Raw genomic sequence first — 417 nt, forward strand, 5'->3', positions numbered from 1 at the left:
GGGCCGACATGTTGCACCCCCTTCTTGTCCGGGGGTCATTCTGCAGAGATGGTTTGACGCGCAGCACCGTGCACACGTTTATTTTATATCCTTTTCACGGCATTTATTCATCTTTTTATATGTGAAAAAGTTTCCCGCACTTCCTGTCATATGACACAGCGAGTAGAAATGCCGGGTGACCCCCCCACAGCGGAAACCCCCGAGGTGATCTAATGGTGCACAGAACATACACAGGAGGAGGGGGTGAAGGGGTTAATGTGCAGGTCATACATGGGGGGGTGAAGGGGTTAATGTGCAGGTCATACATGGGGTGAAGGGGTTAATGTGCAGGTCATACATGGAGGGTGAAGGGGTTAATGTGCAGGTCATACATGGGGCGTGAAGGGGTTAATGTGCCGGTCATACATGGGGGTGAAG

This window comes from Nanorana parkeri, unplaced genomic scaffold, assembly GCF_000935625.1.
Source record: "Nanorana parkeri isolate BGI_ZX_2015 unplaced genomic scaffold, ASM93562v1 scaffold911, whole genome shotgun sequence".
NCBI lineage: Eukaryota > Metazoa > Chordata > Amphibia > Anura > Dicroglossidae > Nanorana > Nanorana parkeri.